At 44.2% G+C, this 25,457-nt stretch overlaps 1 protein-coding gene across 1 annotated transcript in view; it reads right to left on the bottom strand.

The window, feature by feature from the left end:
• The window catches only part of LOC126248100 (dual specificity protein phosphatase 10), a 228,907-nt gene extending 212,705 nt beyond the window's left edge, over nucleotides 1-16,202 (bottom strand). The window contains exon 1 of the mRNA XM_049948771.1: nucleotides 16,057-16,202. The gene's annotated coding sequence lies outside the window, so the exon portion shown is untranslated. The remainder of the gene's footprint in view (nucleotides 1-16,056) is intronic.
• Nucleotides 16,203-25,457: the final 9,255 nt, after the last annotated feature.

Genomic DNA, 25,457 nt, shown 5'->3' with positions numbered 1-25,457 from the left:
TCAAGTTAAAACAAATATCCTAAAAACGATGCATCGTACGAAAAAAATGTTCTAGATGAAAAGTTTATATTTCGAAATGGGACATCTGTCCGTGCTACAGCTGGCCACCTCCTAACGACCCCGGTCCGCATGTCGTGGTCGTGCGGTAGCGTTCTCGCTTCCCACGCCTGGGTTCCCGGGTTCGATTCCCGGCGGGGTCAGGAATTTTCTCTGCCTCGTGATGACTGGGTGTTGTGTGATGTCCGTAGGTTAGTTAGGTTTAAGTAGTTCTAAGTTCTAGGGGACTGATGACCATAGATGTTAAGTCCCATAGTGCTCAGAGCCATTTTTTCCTAACCACCCCTCCTGTGTGGGCGGCGTCAGCTTTGTATTTTCAAATGGGAACACCTCATTTTTATTGCGTATTCAGATTCTACGCTAAAAATACGTACGGGTTATTGACACCATTGTTTTTCATTCGTGGTAGGTTGCGGAGTAATCGACAAATAATAAGTGTGCCGTGGTTTAGCAATCGAGAAGCCATGCATTTGAATCTACATTTCATTTACGGTGTAATAAATTTCTGTGTGCTAACGGTTCATATTTATGTTCGAAATTTACTTTAGTAATATATAATTGATTGTGCACTACAATATGGTTAGCCATTTCTATGACTGGTTAGAACCTACTTTAAGCGTGATCCGAAAACAACGACGTGGATGTAAGAGATTTCTGCTCCCATCGTGATCCTTGATATTTGTGAGTCGCCTTGCGTCTCACCATAACTGTAATTCACAATAAATGCTCAAACTGACGACCTTCCATTTGTAATTCGTGCTTGGAATGTATGTACACAACTTTATACACAACTGGTGGAATGTTGGTGCAAGCATTTTCGATCTGTTGACTCAGGTATCGAGACGTGGCTGCACGATCCATTACAGCCATGCGGATAAGATGCCTGTCATCTCGACTGCTAGTGATACGAGGCCGTTGGGATCCAACACGGCGTTCCGTATTACCTTCCTGAACCCACCGATTCCATATTCTGCTAACAGTCATTGGATCTCGAACAACGCGAGCAGCAATGTCACGATACGATAAACCGCAATCGCGATAGGCTACAATCCGACCTTTATCAAAGTCGGAAACGTGATGGTACGCATTTCTCCTCCTTACACGAGGCATCACAACAACGTTTCACCAGGCAACACCGGTCAACTGCTGTGTGTGTATGAGAAATCGGTTGGAAACCTTCCTCATGTCAGCACGTTGTAGGTGTCGCCAGCCCTATGTGAATGCTCTGAAAAGCTGATCATTTGCATATCACAGCATCTTCCTGTCGGTTAAATTTCGCGTCTGTAGCACGTCATCTTCGTGATGTAGCAATTTCAATGGCCAGTAGTGTAATAAAAAATATCTCTCAAGCATATTTTATTCTTCAGAGCATTGGCCAAAAATACAGGTATAGGGAATGGTCTTCTGTTCCTCAGTTCGATACATCTTGTGTTTACTGCGTTCAGTGTCGGGACTGCCACTCTGTCAGACCTTTTAGTGTGTGCGGTATCGACCGCTATACGGTCGGCCGCACTTTCAAATACGCGCGCCGCCATTTACGCCGCCGCATTTCCTAGAGCCGCCACCGTGGCACGAGGGCGCTGCCACGAATGATTACGCCGCTGCTAACGAGATGTAAGCATCCCCACTTCGGAGCTCCAGCGGAGGATGTACTTAAGTACGAACATTCATGCACTGAGCCCATTTTTGTGTTTTGACAGTTGAGTAACATTTACGGACTTTCATTGTGGCCAGGTCTCGACTTCATCTGAATAGACGGTGTATTGAAGAGCGACAGATTTATAAATCTTTTGTATCTGTATATGTGTCTACATTCATATCTAGTGTTACCAGCTGACACTAAAATTGCAGCAAAAAAATTACGCTTTTTTTTACTATTTATGTTAGATGTAGAATAAATTAACATCTGAATTCTGTGTTCATGAATGGCGTCTGTTCCTCGCTCCTATATCCCCTAAAGAACCACACAACGTGCAAAGGAAGTCATAACAATGTGCGTTTCTGCGTGCATATTAATGTAGCCAGATCGCAGTCGTTCTTAAGTGCACATCTTCATGGTACGAGATATACGGTTGATTATCTGAACTCCAATTTATCTTATTTTACACTGTCAAGAAAAACGTTTTATTCTGAACATCCTTGAGGAGGTGGAGAGCAAGAACTGTAAGAACACCTTGCCATTTCACACTCTGAACAACCATGTGGAACTAAGGCACTGTGGCATTTTCAATATCTTTGACTGTCAACAAGGTGGATTGTAATTTCATATCCTTTGTGATTCTACTTATTTTTATGCGAATTACGTTTTCCAACATTGTATATTATGTTATATATCATATTAGGGTGACTGAAAGGGAAGGGGGACGGAGGGCGAATGGTTATTTAACTTGCTGGAGGCCCTAATTCTGATTTTTCACTGTACTTTATAGACATATATATCATAGTGAGCCACCACCCTATTAGCCCTGATGTCCTGTTTTATTTATTCTCACGACTTGTCCTCTTCAAGGCTTTGATTTTTGACCACGAACGTAGGGGGCGTCTTGCCACCCCAAAACATCAGGGAACCTCCACCTTGCTGCAGTCGCTGGACAGTGTGTCTAAGGCGTCCAGGCTGACGAGGTTGCCTCAAAACACGTCTCCGACGAATGTCTGCTTGAATGCATATCCGACACTCATCGGTGAAGAAAACGCGATGCCAATCCTTAGAGGTCCATTCGGCATGTTGTTGGGCCCATCTGTACCGCGCTGCAGGGTGTCGTGGTTGCAAAGATGGACGTCGCCATGGACGCCGGGAGTGAAGTAGCGCATCATGCAGCCTATTGCGCACAGTTTGAGTCGTAACACGACGCCCTGTGGCAGCACGAAACGCGTTATTCGACATGATAGCCTTGTTGTCAGGATTCCACCGAGCCATAATCCGTAGATAGCGGTCATCCACTGCAGTAGTAGCCCTTTGGCGGCCTGAGCGGGGCATGTCATCAACAGTTCCTGTCTCTCTGCATCTCCTCCGTGTCCGAACAACATCGCTTTGGTTCACTCCGAGACGCCTGGACACTTCCCTTGTTGACAGCGCTTCCTGGTACAAAGTAACAATGCGGACGCGATCGAACCGCGGTATTGATCGTCTAGGCATGTTTGAACTACAGACAACACGAGCCGTGCACCTCCTTCGTGGTGGAATGACTGGGACTGATGGGCTGTCGGACCCCCTCCGTCTAATAGGTGCTGCTCATGCATGGTTGTTTACATCTTTGTGCAGGTTTAGTGACATCTCTGAACAGCCAAAGGGACTGTGTCTGTGATACAATACCCACAGTCAACATCTATCTTCAGGAGTTCTGGGAATCGGGGTGATGTAAAACTTTTTTTGACGTGTGTAATATTTCGTGACTGACCTTCTCCCAGAGTAATCAAAGAACCCAAATTTGTGGCCAGAAGAAAGTAGTTTCGTCTGGTCACAACAACATCGCTGTCTGGAAAGAATCAGTCTGGTGCTAAGAACCACCTACCTATCAAAAGGGTGGGGGTAGGGGTGAGACAGAAGTGTAGCCAACGATGCGCGAAAACTCAGACATTATTAAGCCAGTACTTGTCAATGAGAAAACTTAGTGACTTGCAACTAACTTTACACATAATTTCAAAACTTTACGAAACTTATTCTCGTTGACAATCACCACAAACTGATGAAAGAGAACAAGTTTATCGCTTACTACATTTTCGCTGTTCATGCAGCAAAATTGCCGCATGAAGCAGGACGTTTTGATCTATTACTCCTTTGCTGTTAACTCTGTTCGCAACATATTACCGAGCGTTTCGCAGTGGTTAGCACAGTGGACTCACATTCGGGAGGACGATGGTTCAAACCGGCGTCCGGCCATCCTGACAGTTTCTCCGTGATTTCCCTAAATCACTTCAGGCAAATGCTGATATGGTCCATTTGAAAGGGCACAGCCGATTTCCTTCGCTATCCTTCCCTTATCCGATGGGACTGATGACCTCACTGTTTGGTCCCCTCCTCTAAACCGACCAACCAACCGCAACATATTATAGCAAACAGTATCCACATATGCCACTGAATGTACCTTCAAAAATGGCTCTGAGCACTATGGGACTTAACATCTATGGTCATCAGTCCCCTAGAACTTAGAACTACTTAAACCTAACTAACCTAAGGACATCACACAACACCCAGTCATCACGAGGCAGGGAAAGAATGTACCTTCAAAACTATGTAATTGCACGATACATATTTCGGGAGATATTATGTGAGCTGAGTGAAAATGAAACTCCAGGGCGAAACTCGTTAGAGACACAGGTGAAATAAGTGTGAAAATTTGTGTGTAATATGTTACGTGAGAATGAAATATATGGGACGTGTGCAGGCAAAGCCAAAAGTACAAAGATCCTCCTTAATATCTGGATCGTTTTCATCCAAACTTTGTACTCATATCACTTATTATCTGGAAGAAAACATTGTGGCGATAAGAAACAGCGACCTCCTATTGAGGGATGGGGTAACACAGAGAGAGTAGTGGAGAGCAGGAAATGAGACAGTGAGGGGAAAGGAAGAGATGGACAGAGAAAAGGGGTGGAGGAGACGCATTTAGATGGGGTCTGAAGGTGAGAGAGAGGGGAAGATGAGATAGACATAAAGGAGGGAGGAGTAGGAGGAGATGGAACAAGAAGAAAGGAGGAGCAGACAGACTGTGAGAGGCTAGAGGAGGAGGTGGACCATGATAGGTGAGGTGAGGAGGCAGACAGGGGGTGGGGCAGGAGCAGGTTGACAGAGGGGGGGGGGGCAGGAGCAGGTGGACAGAGGAGGGCGGGAGCAGGTGGACAGAGGGGGGGCAGGAGCAGGCGGACAGAGGGGGGGGGCAGGAGCAGGTGGACAGAGGGGGGGCGGGAGCAGGTGGACAGAGGAGGGGGGGCGGGAGCAGGTGGACAGAGGGGGGCGGGAGCGGGTGGACAGAGGGAGGCGGGAGCAGGTGGACAGAGGGGGGCGGGATCAGGTGGACAGAGGGGGGCGGGAGCAGGTGGACAGAGGGGGGTGGGAGCAGGTAGATGGAGGTGGAGGAGAAGGTGGCTACAGAGAAGGTAGAAGGAGATGGACAGATAGGGGAGGAGGTGAAGATGGACGGAGACAGGGGGAAGAACGTGATGGACTATTGGAAGACTGGAATAAATAGTATCATAACCATCTGCAAATGTGTGTGTAGAGCTAGACCTGAAATGTGATGTTCCAAGTAAAGGAATCACTATACATGGTGAACCAGAACTCCTCTGACAAACTTTCACAGATTGTTCAGGAATACCTTCTGACAAGGGAACCTCCCCATCGCACCCCCCTCAGATTTAGTTATAAGTTGGCACAGGGATAGGCCATGAAAAACTGAACACAGATCAATCGAGAAAACAGGAAGAGGTTGTATGGAACTATGAAAAAAATAAGCAAAATATACAAACTGAGTAGTCTGTGTCAAAGATAAGCCACATCAAGGTATGTGTACACTGATGAGCACCGTGGTCCCGTGGTTACCGCGAGCAGCTACGGAACGGAAGGTCCCTGGTTCAATCCTTGCTCGAGTGAAAAGTTTTAAATTTTTATTTTCAGACAATTATCAAAGTTCATGCACTCAGACATGATCAACTTCGCTCTCCAAAATTCCAGGACATGTTCAGATTTGCTTGGACACATGCAGGATTTGACGGTCTACACACGGAAAAACTTGAAAACGTTAAAAAAAATGGTTCAAATGGCTCTGAGCACTATGGGACTTAACATCTATGGTCATCAGTCCCCTATAACTTAGAACTACTTAAACCTAACTAACCTAAGGACAGCACACAACACCCAGCCATCACGAGGCAGAGAAAATCCCTGACCCCGCCGGGAATCGAACCCGGGAACCCGGGCGTGGCAAGCGAGAACGCTACCGCACGACCACGAGATGTGGGCTTGAAAACGTTAAAAACGTATGTTTTGACAGAGCACAGGGAAAATTGTGCGACTGTGAAACTTGCATTCATTTGTTGCAGTTTATGTGACAAACTCTTATGTCTTCATCACTTTTTTGGGAGTGATTATCACATCCACAAGAAAACCTAAATCGGGCAAGGTAGAAGAAACTTTTTACCCATTCGCCAAGTGTGCAAGTTAGGTGGGTGGACAACATATTCCTGTAATGTGAAGCACATGCCGTCACCAGTGTCGTATAGAATATTTCAGACGTGTTTTCCTGTGGAGGAATCGGTTGACCTATGAATTTGCGATCAAATGTTTTCGGTTCCTATTGGAAAGGCACGTCCTTTCGTCAACTAATCGCACGGTTTTGCGGTGTGGTCGCAAAACACAGACACTAAACTTTTACAGTGAACAGAGACGTCAATGAATGAACGGTCAGATCGTAACTTTGCGAAAATAAAGTAAGTAAAATTTTTACTCGAGGGAGGACTCGAACCAAGGACCTCTCGTTCCGCAGTTACTCACTCTAACCACGTGACCACGGCGTTCCTCAGCTTACACAATCCTTGATGTCGCATATCTTACACTTGGACTACTCAGTTTGTATAATTTGCTTATTTTTTCATAGTTACACACAACTTCTTCCTGTTTTCTCGATTGATCTGTGTTCAGTTTTTCAAGGCCTATCCACTGTGTCAATTTATTTAGGAGGGGGTTGCGATGGGGAGGTTCCCTTGTGAGTACTTTGGTATGAGGGACCCACGATCTCTGGCAGCTTGTTATAGAGTTAATGCATTTCGATGGGTTTCTTGCTCTAATTATCTGGGTGTGTAGGCCCAATGGAAGTCTCCAGGCTGCCGTGTCATCCTCTGCCTTGCAGCATCATGCGAATGCGGTATGGAGGGGTATGCAGTCAGCACACCACTCTCCCGGTCATTTTGCAAGCTTTCCAGACCATGAAGCCGCTGCTATTCGCTTAAGTAGCTCCTTTATTCCCATCACGAGGCTTAGTGAACCCTGTAGGAGTGTTCCCACCAAAGAAAAGTCCTCGGCTGCATCATAAATCGAATCCGGGTCCTTCACATCGCAGCCATCTATGCTGACCACTCAGTTACGGAGGAGGACCGATAACAGCTGTAAAGGCTTCTTCAGGGAGTTCGGTTGCTTCGTGCAACTCTCTTTAATTGACGCCACTTGGGCGAATTGACACAACAGTATTTTGGATGGGTTTACTGATGAAGAGCTAACCGATATGCACCTCATATGTGGGTTCACTGAATGTAATGGTGGAATGTGCAATGGAAGAGCCGCACAACGACGTTATGATGCACTGTTCCCGCAACCGACTGCAGCCACATCGCAGTACTTTTCCATCGTCCGAGGGTTGTTTTGTTGTACATTCTGCTGGTATATTCATTGCTGGCTTTTCCACTTTCGTGACGATGTATCCGCAAAGAAAAGAAAAAGGCAACTGGAGCAACAAACCGAATAAATCATAATTAAGTTACCATTGTGAACTAGCGGCCGGAGGCTGTCGGTCCCTTATATGAGATACTCAGATGCTATCCCGGGGCAAGTTCTGAAAGTTTGTCGGTGGAATTCTGGTTCAGGCTGCATAAAAATTCTGAAGCGCACTTGTGCTTCGCTAAGCAGTTGGCGTACCTGTATAAATGTTCTCTTAGCAGACGCTCGAAGGTTATGGACTCGACATTATGAATTGTATAGGGCAAGCTTACGATAATGCTGCTACAGTGGCCAGAAGACAGACAGGTGTGCAGCAACGAATAAAACATATCAATCCTAATGTCGAATTTGTGCCTTGCCCAAACCACCCACTGAACATACACTGAAGAGTCAAAGAAAATGGTACACCTGCCTAATATCGTGTAGGGCCCCGAGAGCACGCAGAAGTGCCGCAGCACGACGTCGCATCGACTAGACTAATGTCTGAAGTAGTGCTGGGAGGAATTGACACCATAAATCCTGAAAGGCTGTCCATAAATCCGTAGGAGTATGAGGGGGTGGAGATCTCTTCTGAATAGCACATTGCAAGGCATCTCAGATCAATAACGATCATGTCTGGGGATTTTGGAGGCCGGCGGAAATGTTTAAACTCAGAAGAGCGTTCCTGGAGCCACCCTGTAGCAATTCCGGACGTGTGGGGTGTCGCATTATCCTCCTGGAATTTCCCAAGTTCGTCGGAATGCACAGCTGACATGAATGGATGCAGATGATCAGACAGGACGCTTACATACGTGTCGCCAGTCAGACTCGTATGAAGGCGTATCAGGGGTCCCATATCACTACAACTGCGCACGCCCTACACCATTACCGAGCGAGGTGGCGCAGTGGTTAGCACACTGGACTCGCATTCGGGAGGACGACGGTTCAATCCCGTCTCCGGACATCCTGATTTAGGTTTTCCGTGATTTCCCTAAATCGTTTTAGGCAAATGGCGGGATGGTTCCTTTGAATGGGCACGGCCGATTTCCTTCCCAATCCTTCCCTAACCCGAGCTTGCGCTCCGTCTCTAATGACCTCGTTGTCGACGGGACGTTAAACACTAACCACCACCTACACCATTACAGAGCCTGCACCAGTCTGAACAGTCCCCTGCTGACAAGCAGGGTCCATGGATTCATGAGGTTGTCTCCATGACCGTACACGGCCATCCGCTCGATACAATTTGAAAAGAGACTCATCCGACTAGGCAACATGTTACCAGTCATCATCACTCCAATGTCGGTGCTGCCGGGCCGAAGCGAGGCGTAAAGCGTTGTGCTGTGTCGTCATCAAGGATACACAAGTGGGCCTTCGGCTCCGAAAGCCCATATCGATGATATTTCGATGAATGGTTCGCACGCTGACGCTTGCTGACGGCCCAGCATTGAAATCTGCAGCAATTTGCGGAAGGCTTGCACTTCTGTCACGCTGAACAATTCTCTTCAGTCGTCGCTGGTTCCCGTTCTTGCAGGATCTTTTCCCGGCCGCAACGATGTCCGAAATTTGACGTTTACCGAATTCCTTATATTCACGGTACACTCGTGAAATGGTCGTACGGGAAAATCCCCACTTCATCGCTACCTCGGAGACGCTGTGTCCCATCGCTCGTGCGCCGACTGTAACACCACGTTCAAACTCACTTAACTCTAGATAACCTGCCATTGTAGCAGCAGTAACCGATCTAGCTACTGGCCGAGCGGTTCTAGGCGCTACAGTCTGGAACCGCGCGACCGCTACGGTCGCAGGTTCGAATCCTGCCTCGGGCATGGATGTGTGTGATGTCCTTAGGTTAGTTAGGTTTAAGTAGTTCTAAGGTTGGTTGGTTGGTTGGTTTGGGGAAGGAGACCAGACAGCGTGGTCATCGGTCTCATCGGATTAGGGAAGGATGGGGAAGGAAGTCGGCCGTGCCCTTTCAAAGGAACCATCCCGGAATTTGCCTGAAGCGATTTAGGGAAAACACGGAAGACCTAAATTAGGATGGCCGGACGCGGGTTTGAACCGTCGTCCTCCCGAATGCGAGTCCAGTGTGCTAACCACTGCGCCACCCCGCTCAGGCCGCTGATGCTGTATTTCAGATTTATTTGTGAGTAAGTTCTAGTGTCTACCAACTGAGGTCTTATACCCCCATATCACGTGTCCTCTCTATAAGGGCGAGCACAAACCCATACATTTTCCCAAGAAATCAGAAGGTTTGAATATAATGCTGCATTCAATTAAATACATAATTAAATTTTCGTAGCGCTATGAAACACGTCCCACTTCTCAACTTATAAATGGAATCGAAGTTACATCACGTTAATATTCTTTCTTGGATCAAAATTTGGTGTAAAAAGGGAAATATTTTCACTGAGGTCATATCAGTTATGTACTCAGTTTAGTTCGAAATAGAGTAGGGTGCTTGCAGACTGGAAAATGTGTTAGCGAAATACAGACTAGAAACGTGTACTCAACACACTTGATGTCAGTAAACTGTAATGTATCAGTAAGATAGTATAAAGTTGTCTAGAAAAGCGTTCCAAACAAGTTCTATAAATATCACTCCCTTTATTGTTATTTTTTGCACCATATTAGTCAACGTAGAGAGGTCGTGTCACCGCTCCTAAGCACAGCAGTTCATTTTCCATGGCGTTCGAAATAATGGTTGAACCAGCTTGCTAAATCGCTCGTGTGTGAAAGGATCGATGAAAGCGACAGATTGCAAGTACGGTGTGTGAGGGGCCCTAACAATTCGTGTCTACAAAGCAGAAAGATGTTACAAATCATAAAAAAATCTCATTGGGTACTTATAAATACAGTGTTCTTAATTTAGGTGTCACTAGTGCAGCTTTATTTGTATTCGGTTTTCTCTCTTGGACAAGACCTAGGGCATTAGAGGTGATTGGATCCAGAACGTAGTGAAGTTGCGATGTTCCTTCTCCCGTTTTTGTAACGCCCATGAGAACGGCCTCTGTCCACGTCCCTATGACGTGAGACGCACTCTCATTTCATTACGCAAAGTAAGCTTAACTACATCGTGATCGCAAAAGAAAACGTTAATCAGATTGTTACTGACGGTTTTAGAAATAAAGATTCGCTTTAATTCGGTAAACGAATGCCATTGTTTTTAGTCCTCGCTATAGATAAGTCAATTCTCTAAATTAAAATCCTTTTTCGACTACTGGCTATAAACAGTGACACATGGCTGCTCTCAAAAGTGAATGGATATTCTCACCCTCAAAAATCAGATCTGTCGAAGATGTACCACCTCTTACTCATACCGTGTATAAGCATTCCTGTTCGCTCTCACCTCTTTTGCTACTAGTACTTTCCTCCCTGTTGTCGCTCCCTAGCATTACAGCTCGTTACTGTTGTTTTCATCTCAACGTTACTGAAAGTTTATGCGCGAAGATAACCTCTTGTGAGTGGTGGAGTTCTCTTGAACCTAGTAAAAAGATTGGTTTAACTGAATCCAGCCCATCAGATAGCGGTAAGCCGACAAAATGGAGTGTGCTTATCCATACGCAGATTCGATGCACCTCGTGTAATGGGAAGTGGGAATTCCTACTGAGGTCCCACTAACAAGGAGTTGTTATAGACTTAAGACACGTGAAAGTATTCCCCAAACTTAAATCAGAATAGCATAATTCATTGCTACGAAAACTCATTTCCTACCGACTCAGAAATTGTTTGTTACAAATTATTTCTCAATGCCTGAATGTATATGTTTTCTTTGTTGAAACTGTCTTAAATATATGAAGCTTTTTCTGGCGTTACCAACAACTCCCACGAACAAGCCACACCAATAATCTTCGAAAACGATTTGTTCAGCGTAATTAAAAGCACAGAAAAACCCCAAAAAAATTATCAGGGAGTATAAATGGCAACATCCCAATCTCCTTTTGATATGCTAGTCCACTGAAAAGAGGGAAAAAGTGCTCTTCAATGAATGTGCGAGATCTGTCAGTGGGAAAAAGTGAAACCAGAGAAAATAAGTGACGTAAAACACTGCTTTCCAAACTAGGTGTGGGATCGGATCACCTCACTATGGTATTCCATAAAAAGATGTTCAGTTATGAAGGTGCTAATGAAAGCATCAAATCAGATTGTGTCTATGATTCATTACCGCTGTACTGAAATGTGGTACTACGCTGATGAAACACGCATACATCATTATAGAAGTTTCGAAATTTTTATTCCTGTGGTGTTTACTGCTAAATAGTTTCGTATATAAAATAGGACATTAGACACATTTAAAAATTATGGTTCTTCATTTTAATCATATTCAGTTATAATAATAAAGAGTACATATAACAATTATTTAATACAATACTTTGTTTCATATTATAATAAGAAGAAATATTAAAGAAATTTATTTTAATGTCAAAGTGCCTTCACTCTACAAGACGTGAACCCAGTCCCTTCACTTCCAAACATCAAGGGTTTTAGTAACACAGGTAGATCATGAAGTCAGGTGTTTAATTTCACATATTCTCATGAAACATTAAGGATCTGATATTAAAACAAGCTGTCCTCTGGAGCTCCTTATTTTATGGATATAAATCAGTTTGGAAACACACTCTTCAACAGTCCATTTGGCAATGGAGGGAAGTGTGTTTGTGGGAGAGGGGAGAGGAGTGAATACTGCAGGGAGAGACAAGGAGTCGAATACAGTAAGTGGGTTCAGATAGATGTAAGCTGTACAAAAATTTCCGCTACCAGTCACAATAAAAGATTATTTATTCGTCACACTCAGTGCAAATGAGTGGAGAAACTGTCACCACAGCATAATTATAATACGGATGCTTCATCCTTATGTATATTTTCGACAAATGCTGCTTTGCGACGTACAATTGTTCCACTTGTATCTGTTTCGTCACCAGAAAATAATTTTCGTTGTATTCAAACAGTGATCTCCAGCAATATAGACATGTACATGAAAGTACAAACACCTGAGGATGGGCACAAGTCCGAAACCGGTCGTGTGCCGAATAAATAATCTTTTATTGTGACTGATAGCGGAAATTTTTCTACATTCTAAAAGGAACAGTCACGGAGTTCAACAGCATCCACTATGGATAAAATTCAGTACATGTAAGTTGCACTAACTATAGATATGATGAAACGATAAGGCTTGCACAGGATAGACACCTGCATCAAACTGCAAGAACAACATTATTCCTCTCAATTTCAGCCTCAGTTTCTAGATTCCATCCTTAATTTCTCTGCAATTTTACTGTCTGAATTAAAATATTCTTGCTGTTGTTTGAGAAATTATACGATTTTTTACCTCATTCACTGAACTTATAGGCTTTTTCTCTTGTTTTCCACATTAATGATTATCGCTACAACTGCTTCACAATCACATTTGCCATTTTGAAGGTGTTACCCCTGTGTGAGGTCAACAATTTATTACCAACAAAGGTGGATTTCCAATGTATGTGTTTTTCAAGGTTTTGCTGTGTGAGTGCATCATTTAAACGCTGCATGGGGTATTTCTGTACGAGCTCTAACCGAAATTCAGTATTGTACCTCTTCCGCCACATGTCAAACAAAAAGTTCACGGACACTGACGCAGAAAAACATGCATCAAGAACATGTAGCTGCACAACAATTGCTAGGATTATAACTTAAAAATGGCAACTCGTCACAACGTAGATAAATACCTCTTTTGTGAGTAAAGAGTGAGTCAGCGGAAAGAACAGCAGCTAAGTACGCGACAGACAGACTTCCAGTCCAAAGGTGTGTCTCAATGTGTTAATAGGGCTTTCTCTGTCGCCTTTGGCAATGACTTATTAATATGAAGAATGCTAACCTCTATTTTACCATGGTCGTGGTATTTTTTAGGAAATTATCCCCACGAAAGTTCCTCGAATTTTAAATGTAATGTTTCATGTGGTAGACAACGCCTTTCCTACAGTTCACTATTGGATTTTGTTGATCTCCAATCGCCCTCGTACTGACTACAGAAATTCTACACTATTGGAGCATCTAGCTGCTCACTGAAATTTTTCAATTTCTTCAGTGTGTTGCTAAATAAGAAACACAAACAAATGGAAAGCACTCCAAGAAGCATATTTGAAATTACTTAGTTAAACCAAAACCCCACACAAACATTTCATATCACCATAAAATGGCTTCCATATTATAAGATTCACTAATTCGTCCGGTCTTATATTACATCCACCCAAGTTATAAAGAGTAATGCCAGCTTTACCATTCTTGTTATACTCTTATAATTCAAATCAAATGCGATTACGGTTTCACGTTGTACTCTGTTTATGTTTGTGAGCTCTCAGTAGGCGTATAGTATACTAACTTTCTGCTTTCTGTAGACTTTCTCGAATTTCACATAAGGTATCACGACAGCGTCGTATGCGACCACTGATACAGACTATTGACTTCATCAACGTCATTTTTATGTACAATGGGACCAGCAGTGATGATAAAAAAGTTTTCAGGTGAAGATCTTTTACAATGGTGACATTCAACTGTCATAATGGAAGAGAGTACTACAACGTTCGTCGGGCAGCGATTTTCAGAATCGGTTTCATTTGGAAAAAATTGTTCGTGTCTTAACGTCAATCATCACGCGTGACTCTAGGTCTTGTAAATGTCAGCGAGGAGACACTTGCACATTTAAAAACAAGCACAGCAACGCGCATACCTCAAGAATGCTTCGCGAACGTTGTGTATTCTATTGGTACACATGTAATAATTAATTCCCAAGCTTTCACAGTGTTGTCGCACAGTGAGAATTTAGTGGTTTTCCACAACTAACATGAGACCTGAACATACGAAGTATGCATTCCATTGCAAGCTCGAAGAATAACGCACGTAAACCTAAACATGTGTTGACACATGTTAATGTGTTGATACAGCTTGATAAGAAAAGTCACTCAAAAGAGTTTATGGAATGTAAAAAATGACGAAAAGTTGTCTAAACAGAATTGAGAGTTTCATTCTGCGAGAGATTATGGATTCTCACCAAACGGTACCTAAATGGTGTGCTCGACCTTTTAACTCAGATAACAAAATTTCTTTCGATAATCAATCACCTGTATTCGACGTGAGAGTACTCTTGTTTCAACGATATCGACAATAACGAAAATTATTGACGCGGTGAATAAAAGGAGCACCCTTGTGTCACTACGGAGTAGCTCGCACTTAGCAGCATTCCTAATAAACAATTATTCCGCAACAGACTATATAAAAGATCTTTGTGCTACTATTAAATGTACTTAAGCACCTTCCAACGCTCTATTTCTTTGCAGGTAATAGTTTGCATCTCGGGAATAGGCATTCATCTCTGGCTGTTGCCATCAATTACGTCACGAAAATGCCTCTGCAAACATTTTAGAAAGAAATCAGCATGTGACAGCAACGTGGAGGGGAAAATGTGGCCAACTGTGTCTGACTCACCGTCTAAATTTAACGTCTGCGGAACTTTCTGTGCTGCTACGGAGACAACCGAACATGGCCGAAGTCTTTCGAGCGGTGAGCAAAGCTCCAGGAATCTCGATACAGACAGGTGTAGTCTAGGCACGTGTTTCTACTCTCTCTCTCTCTCTCTCTCTCTCTCTCTCTCTCTCTCTTTCTGTGCTTGTGTTTGTGTGTGTTTTAATATGAATGACAATAAGTGTGAGCTTAGCAGCTCTTCAAATCGATTTAACCCGCAGTACCAAATTTACTTAACACTATGCACGAAATTTCTACTTCTGTGTTACAGATCCGGGTTCTCTTAAAATGTCAGCTGTGTATGTCACCTCATCTTTCTAACGCATGGAATTAAAACAAACGTCAGAAAGGAAGCGTGAATAAAACCGCCATAAACGTGAATGGAATAAATTGTGCGTGTCTGGCAGGTAACACATGCCCACTTCCGTGCTGCCCAGCGAACGTTTGTGTTCCATGTTCCTGTTTTTGTACACAATAGTTCGCCTGACATCTACTGTCGGGCTCATCAAAATGAGAAGTCGGGCAAGTGGCAAACAATTTCATCTCGAAAATTATGACTTCCGTGGACTGACCACTACAACAAAAAATTCGTGACGATTATCGAACATAAGTGTTAAGTGGAACCGTGTCTCATTAAGTCTGTACTACATCCACCACCCGAAACAGGACGAAAAAACATCACATTTATCTCCAATACAATACTACACGTACTTACATCCTTTAATCAGCGTAGTATAAATGCGGCCTATTAGCATTGTATAAGCACAGGTACGTCTATGACATGCTTTTCTATTTATTTGACATAAAGAATAAAATTTAAATATTTGTTTGTGTTTGTGTGTTTTGCGAGGGCTTGTGTTTAGCCACAAAATAAAGCGTCATACAATCCCAAATACGTTGACACAAATCCGTCTGTACAATTGTTTCACTCTACGCGTGTTTCTTTCTTCACCCGCCACGGGAAACATGACGGGTAATATTGCTGAATAAAGCGACGACTAGATTTAAAAGCAATTTACAACTTTCTGACATACATTTTTAATGAAATGAAGAAAAGAAGTTATAATCTGAAGGGACACTATGATGGTTGTACTTACCTGCCTCGAAAAATGGAATGTGAAGAGGAGAGCACAATAATCCGAAAGGTGTAGTTTAGTTCCGCAAACACTTGCACAGCGCACGCACGCACTCAGAGTAGCAGGCGCCGACGCCAAACAGTGTGACACCCATGCTGCCGCTAGGCTTGCCGATTTCTAACTGCGTGACTCAGCCGCGCAGCTAGCGGCCGGCGCGCCGCGCGCCTCTGCTGCCACGCAGGGGGGGAAGTGGACGCAAGTTGCTTCCTCGTCCTCATTCATGAAAGCTCTCAACGGAAGAATGCATTACATTTTGCTTACACCTGCCTCTGTCTGCCTCAGTGGTGGTTGCTTCGAGCCACATTTCGTAAACTGTTCATATTCTATTCACGACTTTGAAGATCGTGAATTTCGTTTAGTCCGCTAACTACCTCATTGAAGAGGAGCCACTGCGAATGGGACTGTAATACCTGCGGAAGTGGCATTACAGATAGCCCATTTGTCCGGCGTGTCATAGAGAACAACTAATTACTGTAATGCGAATGATTTGAGGCATTGTGACTCGCCTATATGGCCGGCAGCTGAGACCGAGCGGTTGTCGGCGCTTCTGTCTGGAACCGCGCGACCGCTCCGATCGCAGGTTCGAATCCTGCCTCGGGCATGGATGTGTGTGATATCCTTAGGTTAGTTAGGTTTAAGTAGTTCTAAGTTCTAGGGGACTGATGACCTCAGATGAAGTGCTCAGAGCCATTTGAACAATTTCGCGTATATGCTGTTAAAACTAGCCATAGTCGTATGTGTGGTGTCACCTCCAGACACCGTACTTGCTAGGTGGTAGCCTTTAAATCGACCGCGGTCCGTTAGTATACGTCGGACACGCGTGTCGCCACTATCAGTGATTGCAGACCGAGCGCCGCCACACGGCAGGTCTAGTCTAGAGAGACTCCCTAGAACTCGCCCCAGTTGTACAGCCGACTTTGCTAGCGATGGTTCACTGTCTACATACGCTCTCATTTGCAGAGACGACAGTTTAGCGTAGCCTTCAGCCACGTCATTTGCTACGACCTAGCAAGGCCCCCTATTCAGTTACTATAATTAATATCTTCAAGAATGTGTTCTGAACAGATAATTTTGTGAATCATGTACCGTCAAGAGCGACGTTCATCATTAATGGATTAAAGTTAAGTATCAAACTAATTACGTCCGCTTTCTGAATTCTCATTCCTTGTCATGTTCCAGACCTCACGTCAGTATAGTTCTTCCCTCCTCACGGCAGCCTGCGTGAGCTAAAACGCGTGCATTTCGGCCTCCACTCGTAACACGGTGTTGGCTCTTCTGCCAACACAAAAGAATGTGCCCCTGTCATCAAAATGAAGTTGCAGACGGCAGTTGAATCTGTCACCGGAGGCCATCTGCGAATCGTGATAGTCGTGGTACACTTTCGAGATGGTGACATGTGAAAAGATCAATAACTACACAACCTTGGACATCGAGAGTCCCTCTTGCCGGGTAGCCACGATCTACTCTGGATCAGACGTAAAAGAAACGATAAGTGACTCAGGAAATCCACGGATCTTTGGATGAGTAATCTGAGCTATCCAAGCCGGACTGGACGTTAGTTCTGAAATTCCAAGATGCCGAGGAAGCAGAGGCTGTTGTACTCTCGTTTAAAAAAAAGACACAAATAATGACAAGCAAAGGTCGGTAGACATTCGTGCCACTGTGAAAAGAACTATACGCAAAGCACACAACTGCCACCACCATCACACCTTAGCGAAGGATCTGGCAGAGAACCCGAGAAAATTTTGGTCCTATGTGAAATCGCTAAGTGGGTCAAGGCTTCCATTCAGTCCCTTGTTGATCAGTCTGATGTGGCAGTTGAAGACAGCAAAACCGGGCAGTTCTAGGCGCTTCTGTCTGGAACCGCGCGACCGCTCCGGTCGCAGGTTCGAATCCTGCCTCGGTCATGGATGAGTGTGTTATGTCCTTAGGTTAGTTAGGTTTAAGTGGTTCTAAGTTCTAGGGGACTGATGACCTCAGATGTTAAGTCCCATAGTGCTCAGAGCCATTTTAACCATTGAAGACAGCAAAACGAAAGCCGAAATTTTAAATTTCACGTTCAAGAAATCGTTCACTCAGGATAATTGTGCAAATGTACCGTCATTGGACCATCGGACAGACTTCCGTATGTACGGCATAGTAATAAGCATTCCTAGGATAGAGAAACAACTGAAAGATATGAAAGCAAATAAATCACCAGATCAGAAGGGAATCCCAATTAGCTTTTACAAAGAGTGCTCTATGACATTGGTCCCTTACCTAGTTCGCATTTATCGTGAATCATTCGCCCACTACGAAGTCCCAGGTGACTGGAAAGGAGCGCACGACCCGCAGAATTACAGACCAACATCCCTAACTTCGGTCTACTGCAGATTCCTTCAACATATTCTCCGAATACAATAAACTTTCTTGTTAGTGAGAAACTTATCTCCACAATTCAGTAGCGTTTTAGAGAGCATCACTAGTGCAAAACTCACTTTCCCTTTTCTCACATGACATACTGTGAACTATGGATGAAGAGCAACAGATAGACTCCATATTTCTAGATTTCCGAAAAGAATTTGACACGGTGCTCCGTTGCATGCTGTTAACGAATATACAAGTATATGGAATAAGTTAGCAGACAAGTGAGTGGCTCGAAGACTTGTTAAGTAATAGAACCCAGTATGTTGTCCTCGATGGCGAGTTTTCATCGGAGACAAGGGTATCGTCAGGAGTGCCCCAGGGAAGGATGATAGGACCGCTGTTCTCTATACAGGGTGGCCCATTGATTGTGACCGGGCCAAATATTTCACGAAATAACCGTCAAACGAAAAAACTGCAAAGTACGAAACTTGTCTAGCTTGAAGGGGGAAACCAGGTGGCGCTATGGTTGGCCCGCTAGATGGCGCTGCCATAGGACAAACGGAAATCAACTGCGTTTTTTTAAAATAGGAACCCTCATTTTTTATTACATATTCGTGTAGCACGTAAAGAAATATGAATGTTTTAGTTGGACCACTATTTTCGCTTTGTGATAGATGGCGCTGTAATAGTCACAAACATATGACTCACAATTTTAGACGAACAGTTGGTAACAGAAAAGTTTTTCTAAATTAAAATACAGAATGTAGGTACGTTTAGACATTTTATTTCGGTTGTTGCAATGTGATACAGGTACCTTTGTAAACTTATCATTTCTGAGAACCCATATTTTTTATTACATATTCGTGTAGTGCGTGAATAAATGTGAATGTTTTAGTTGGACCACTTTTTTCGCTTTGTGATAGATGGCGCTGTAACAGTCACAAACATATGGCTCACAATTTTAGACGAACAGTTGGTAACAGGTAGGTTTTTTAAATTAAAATACAAAACGTAGGTACGTTTGAACATTTTATTTCGGTTGTTCCAATGTGATACATGGACCTTTGTGAAGTTATCATTTCTAAGAACGCATGCTGTTACAGCGTGATTATCTGTAAATACCACATTAATGCAATAAATGCTCAAAATGATGTCCGTCAACCTCAATGCATTTGGCAACACGTGTAACGATATTCCTCTCAAGAGCGAGTAGTTCGCCTTCCGTAATGTTCGCACATGCATTGACAATCCGCTGACGCATGTTGTCAGGCGTTGTCGGTGAATCGCGATAGCAAATATCCTTCAACTTTCCCCACAGAAAGATATCCGGGGACGTCAGATCCGGTGAAAGTGCGGGCCGTGGTATGGTGCTTCGACGACCAATCCACCTGTCATGAAATATGCTATTTAATACCGCTTTAACCGCACGCGAGCTATGTGCCGGACATCCACCATGTTAGAAGTACATCGACATTGTGTCATGCAGTAAAACATCTTGTAGTAACATCGGTAGAACATTACGTAGGAAATCAGCATACATTGCACCATTTAGATTACCATCGATAAAATGCGGGGCCAATTATCCTTCCACCCATAATGCCGCACCATACATTAACCCGCCAAGGTCGCTGATGTTCCATTTTTCACAGCCATCGTGGATTTTACGTTGCCCAATAGTGCATATTATGCCGGTTTATGTTACCGCTGTTGGTGAATGACACTTCGTCGGTAAATAGAACGCGTGCAAAAGATCTGTCATCGTCCCGTAATTTCTCTTGTGCCCAGTGACAGAACTATAGACGACGTTCAAAGTCGTCGCCATGCAATTCCTGGTGCATGGTACGGGTGCAGTGGATGATGATGTAGCATTCTCAACACCGACGTTTCTGAGATTCCCGATTCTCGCGCAATTTGCATGCTACTGATGTGCGGATTAGCCGCGACAGCAGCTAAAAACCTACTTGGGCATCATCATTTGTTGCAGGTCGTGGTTGACGTTTCACATGTGGCTGAACACTTCCTGTTTCCTTAAATAATGTAACTATCCGGCGAGCGGTCCGGACACTTGGATGATGTCGTTCTGGATACCTAGCAGCATACATAGCACACGCCCGTTGGGCATTTTGATCACAATAGCCATACATCAACACGATGTCGACCTTTTCCGCAATTGGTAAACGGTCCATTTTAACGCGGGTAATGTATCACGAAGCAAATACCGTCAGCACTGGCGGAATGTTACGTGATACCACGTACTTACATGTTTGTGACTATTACAACGCCATCTAGCACAAAGCGAAAAAAGTGGTCACACTAAAACATTCATATTTCTTTACGTACAACACGAATATGTAATAAAAGTGGGGGTTCCTACTTTAAAAGACGCAGTTGATATCCGTTTGACCTATGGCAGCGCCATCTAGCGGGCCAACCATAGCGCCATCTGGCTTCTCCCTTCAAGCTAGACGAGTTTCGTTGTTTGCAGTTTTTTCGTTTGATGCTTATTTCGTGAGATATTTGGCCTGGTCACTATCAATGGACTACCCTGTATACATAAATGATTTGGTGGACCAGATATTCAGCAAATTTGCGGTTGTCAGCTGATGATGCTGTGGTGTACGGTAAGGTTTTGAAGTTGAATGTCTGTAGGAAAATACAAGACGACATAGGCCAAATTTTTAGTTGGTGCGATGAATGGCAGCTAGCTCTAAATGTGGAAAAATGTAAGTTAATGCGCATGAGTAGGAGGAACAAACCTGCAATGTTCGGGTACGGTAGTAGTGGTGTGTGAGAAATACGGTAGGGAAGGTGAGGGGCCGACTTTGGTTTACTGGGAGAATTTTAGGGAAGTGTGGTATACCTGTAGAGGATATCGCAAATAGGGCTCTACTGCGACCTATTCTTGAGTACTGCTCGAGTGTTTGGGATCTGTGCGAGGTTCAAATGTGTGTGAAATCTTATGGGACTTGACTGCTAAGGCCATCAGTCCCTAAGCTTACACACTAAGTAACCTAAATTATCCTAAGGACAAACCCACACACCCACATGCCCGAGGGAGGACTCGAACCTCCGCCGGGACCAGCCGCACAGTCCATGACTGCAGCGCCTTAGACCGCACGGCTAATCCCGCGCTCTGTGCCAGGTCAGACTGAGGGAAGACATGGAGGAAATTCAGAGACGGGGTGCTGGATTTGTTACCGGTAGGTTCGAACAACACGTAAGTGTTACGAAGATGCTTCGGGAACTTAAATGGGAAACCCTGGAGGGAAGGCGACATTCTTCTCGAGAAAAAATGTTGAGAAAATATAGAGAACCGGCATTTGAAGCTGACTGCCGCCAACATACATCGCGCGTAATGACCACGACGTAATATAAGAGAAATTAGGGCTTATACAGGAGCATACATATAGCCGTTTTTCTTTCGCTCTATTTGCGAGTGGAACAGGAAAGGAAGCGACTAGTATTGGTACAGGTACCCTCCACCACGCACATGGCTTGCGGAGTATCTATGTAGATGTAGATGCACATGCAGATGGTGAATCACTCTGCACATCACCAAGAAAATAAGAATTTGTCGAAATCAGCAATCTGTCAGTGCATAAAAAGAAAGGTAACAAGTGTGACACTCGATGTGTTAGCGAAGACAGGACAACTCAGATGTATAAAGAACTAGTAAACAGATCGACGTGTGGTTTCTTCTTAGCTATAACGACCACTGTCTTGAAATTTCTAACGTACTAACGTAGTTTTTAATATTTATTGCTGCCGAAGTATGTCGCCGACTTCGTTTGATAAATGAAGCTACGATGGAATTTCAAATGTGAGTCACATATTATTATGGCAACCCAAGTGACTTCTATTCATTGCTACACTCAAACTTCAAAGTGACAAAGGTATGCGACACTATTTTCTAACATAGTCATAACTTTTATGTAAGTTACGGTCGGAACGATCTGCCAATCATTCGGTTTATTAACGATAGTATTCCGCTCCTCTGTCACGCAGCCATTCGAGAATCGCTGGGTGAACCTCGTCATCGTTGGAAAATCTGCGATTGCTGTGAATGAGTTCCTCGGTTGCCTGGACATTGTCGTCTGTCGTCAATAGCCTCCGTTCCCCATCAGATTCCGCCCCAATAGCTGAACGGCAGAATGCAGAGGAGAAAGCAGATAGGTGGAAAGAATACATTGAAAGCCTCTATGAGGGTGAAGATTTGTCTGATGTGATAGAAGAAGAAACAGGAGTCGATTTAGAAGAGATAGAGGATCCAGTATTAGAATCGGAATTTAAAAGAGCTTTGGAGGACTTACGGTCAAATAAGGCAGAAGGGATAGATAACATTCCATCAGAATTTCTAAAATCATTGGGGGAAGTGGTAACAAAACGACTATTCACGTTGGTGTGTAGAATATATGAGTCTGGCGACATACCATCTGACTTTCGGAAAAGCATCATCCACACAATTCCGAAGACGGCAAGAGCTGACAAGTGCGAGAATTATCGCACAATCAGCTTAACAGCTCATGCATCGAAGCTGCTTACAAGAATAATATACAGAAGAATGGAAAAGAAAATTGAGAATGCGCTAGGTGACGATCAGTTTGGCTTTAGGAAAAGTAAAGGGACGAGAGAGGCAATTCTGACGTTACGACTAATAATGGAAGCGAGGCTAAAGAAAAATCAAGACACTTTCATAGGATTTGTCGACCTGGAAAAAGCGTTCGACAATATAAAATGGTGCAAGCTGTTCGAGATTCTGAAAAAAGTTGGGGTAAGCTATAGGGAGAGACGGGTCATATACAATATGTACAACAACCAAGAGGGAATAATAAGAGTGGACGATCAAGAACGAAGTGCTCGTATTAAGAAGGGTGTAAGACAAGGCTGTAGCCTTTCGCCCTTACTCTTCAATCTGTACATCGAGGAAGCAATGATGGAAATAAAAGAAAGGTTCAGGAGTGGAATTAAAATACAAGGTGAAAGGATATCAGTGATACGATTCGCTGATGACATTGCTATCCTGAGTGAAAGTGAGGAAGAATTAAATGATCTGCTGAACGGAATGAACAGTCTAATGAGTACACAGTATGGTTTGAGAGTAAATCGGAGAAAGACGAAGGTAATGAGAATTAGTAGAAATGAGAACGGCGAGAAACTTAACATCAGGATTGATGGTCACGAAGTCAATGAAGTTAAGGAATTCTGCTACCTAGGCAGTAAAATAACCAATGACGGACGGAGCAAGGAGGACATCAAAAGCAGACTCGCTATGGCAAAAAAGGCATTTCTGGCCAAGATAAGTCTACTAATATCAAATACCGGCCTTAATTTGAGGAAGAAATTTCTGAGGATGTACGTCTGGAGTACAGCATTGTATGGTAGTGAAACATGGACTGTGGGAAAACCGGAACAGAAGAGAATCGAAGCATTTGAGATGTGGTGCTACAGACGAATGTTGAAAATTAGGTGGACTGATAAGGTAAGGAATGAGGAGGTCATCGGACGTCAGCCACGAACAAATCAACGAACAATATAGAACAAAATGAGATAAAAAGAAACCGGTCAGCGCGTTGTATTGCTACGCACGGGGGCCCTGGTTCTATTCCCGGCTGGGGTGGGAGATTTACTCCCCTCAGGGAGTGGAAGTTGTGCTGTCCTCATCATTATTTCATCCCCATTGTCGACGCCCAAGTCGCCCAATGTGGCGTCGCACTCAATAAGACTTGCACTTGGTGGCCGAACTTCCCGCCTGGAACTCCCGCCGACTGACGCCATACGCTCATTTTCCATTTCCCCATCAGAATTACTCACGTCTGGGCGGCTTTGGCCAAATTGTCGGCATCATTTCACTACGAATTGGCCCAATTTGGTCCACATGCAACCAGAATTTCACGGTGAATCTGCTTGCAATGTAGACATTTTGCTGACAAGAATCGTACTGTCCTACGTGCTTTCAATTTGAAGTACGATTGCATCTGCCGCGCCGCTTCACTCGCACTTTGTGATACACCTGTCACCCGTAGAACAGCAGAACTGTGTCTGCAGGAAAACCTGACAATGTAACTCCCTTGTTGGGCAATGGTTTTATTAGCATGGGATGACATGTGTAACTTACTTTCTGAAGTCCCTACGTATATTCTTCGTTCCGGAACATTGGAAAGAATATTCGAAGAGAGCGTGAAAGACATACATTATGTAGTGGCGTAGCAAGACAGCCACGCCACTCGGAGGTAGCCGAAAGGCACGCGTTAAGCTCACGCAGACTGGCGTGAAGTCTGGAACATTACAAGGAAATGAGAACGTAGAAAACCGACGCAGTTGCGGTAATACTTAACATTAATCCACAATTGGTGAACATTGGTCTGATGGTACAGGCATCACAATATATATAGCAAAGGATTATGGCGCCTTGCTAGGTCGTAGCAATTGACGTAGCTGAAGGCTATGCTATCGTCTCGGCTAATGAGAGCGTAATTGTCAGTAATCCATCTCTGGCAAAGTCGGCTGTACAACTGGGGCGAGTGCTAGTACGTCTCTCTAGACCTGCCGTGTGGTGGCGCTCGGTCTGCTATCACTGACAGTGGCGACACGCGGGTCCGACGTATACTAGCGGACCGCGGCCGATTTAAAAGCTACCACCTAGCAAGTGTGGTGTCTGGCGGTGACACCACACATTATGTGATCAAAAGTATCCGGAAACCTAACTGAAAATGACTTTCAAGTTAATGGCGCCCTCAGTCAGTAATGCTAGAATTCACTATGGTGTTGGCCCATCCTTAGCCTTGATGCCAGCTTCCACTCTAGCATGGCACACGCTTCATCAGGTGCTGCTATGTTTCTTGGGGAATGGCAGCCCATTCTTCACGGAGTGCTGCACTGAGGGGAGGTATCGATGTCTGTCGGTGACGCCTGGCACGAAATCGGCGTTCCAAAACGTCCCAAAAGTGTTCTGTAGGATTCAGGTCAGGACTCTGTACAGGCCACTCCTTTACAGGGATGTTATTGTCGTGTAACCA

Source organism: Schistocerca nitens, chromosome 3, assembly GCF_023898315.1.
Source record: "Schistocerca nitens isolate TAMUIC-IGC-003100 chromosome 3, iqSchNite1.1, whole genome shotgun sequence".
Taxonomy (NCBI): Eukaryota; Metazoa; Arthropoda; class Insecta; order Orthoptera; family Acrididae; genus Schistocerca; species Schistocerca nitens.
This window is presented reverse-complemented; position numbering and strand designations above follow the sequence as displayed.